We start from the raw sequence: 1415 nt of genomic DNA, 5'->3' as shown, positions 1-1415 counted from the left end.
GACCGCCAGGAGGGACACCCAGATGGGCTACCGCATCCTAACAATCCTGTGGACACACAGCACGCAAAAAGTGACACAGTGAGACAAAAAAGAAATAAATAAGTGAATGTGTGCAGATATACTGCCCGGACATCCGGCTGGATCTATAAACATTTCTCTGATCCTACCCAGAAGGCCGGGAATCAAGAGGTGAGTGCCACAAAGGTGAAGAGATCATGGTGCCCGTGCTTCAACCCAGTGAGCCAATACACCCAGTGCGTTTCGGCACCTCGGGGTCACCACTCCCCGAGGCACTAAAGTACCTCGGCTCTAGACCCTCTCAGCCTCATGGCGAGACCCGGAGGTAACAGGTCACATCAGGGAAGCCGTCGAGCTGATTCCTCAGAACCAGCCCCGGAATGCCCCGGTACACCTGCTCCCTACCATGCAGCACCCATCCCCACCAGCTCCAGACTGGCGTCGGCTGCCACCAGCATTAAACTGATAAGAACAGATACTACACTTGATCTTAGCCAAAAGGCCGAGAAGCAGCACAGGTTTTTATTACCACACTTGCACACCTGGTTACAGTGCACAAGCCATTCAATCAAGCGCTGCTATTGAATTGCACAGGCACTTTACTGCACTTACACCTCAAGAGAGTCCTAAATACGCTCATTATGCCTGATATGCTTCATGTATATGAACTGATAAAAATTGAAGTGCAATAGGTGATTTAGAACTGGACTATCTACAAATGTGAATTGCTTGTTGTAGGATTATTTTGGGACTGTGCAATTGTATTTTGAATACTTCTTTGCTATTACCAATGTGAAGCAAGTAAGGATATGCTCAGTCTAAAGTGTGGCATTGTATTCTGGGACTGTGCAATTTACTAGTACAATATACCTGGTGCAATACTATTACTGTTTTACTGGGATAGTGTAATATTGGTTTCCTACTGTCACTAAAGATAAATCGGAATAAGCATTTTTCCGCATACCTAACCTGGATTGGCGTATAGCAGGGATGGCGTCTATATAGTATAGTTTATTACTTTATTTATTTATTTTTGGTTGCTTTTGATTGTGTGTTCTTTTAAATTTGATACAATAAAGTTCGCAATTTTAACCTTCCACATCTTCAGTGCAATATACAACTCCTTTGGAAGGCCAGTTTCTATATTCTTGTGTTAATCACAGTCAGTTCCTATATACCGTATTTTTCGCCGTATAAGACGCACTTTTTCTTCCCCAAAACTGGGGGGGGAAAGTTGGTGCGTCTTATACGGCGAATACACACCTATCGCGGCGCTTCCTGCAGCCATCAACGGCCGGGACCCGTGGCTAATACAGGACATTACCGATCGCGGTGATGCCCTGTATTAACCCTTCAGACGCGGCGATCAAAGCTGACCGCCGCGTCTGAAGGGAAAG

At 45.7% G+C, this 1415-nt stretch overlaps 1 pseudogene; it reads right to left on the bottom strand.

The window, feature by feature from the left end:
- Positions 1 to 441: 441 nt before the first annotated feature.
- LOC130359135 (U2 spliceosomal RNA) lies at positions 442 to 532 on the bottom strand (annotated as a pseudogene).
- Positions 533 to 1415: the final 883 nt, after the last annotated feature.

The sequence above is a fragment of the Hyla sarda genome, chromosome 2 (genome assembly GCF_029499605.1).
Source record: "Hyla sarda isolate aHylSar1 chromosome 2, aHylSar1.hap1, whole genome shotgun sequence".
NCBI lineage: Eukaryota > Metazoa > Chordata > Amphibia > Anura > Hylidae > Hyla > Hyla sarda.
Note: the sequence above shows the minus strand (reverse complement) of the source record. Positions and strands in the feature narration are given on the sequence as shown.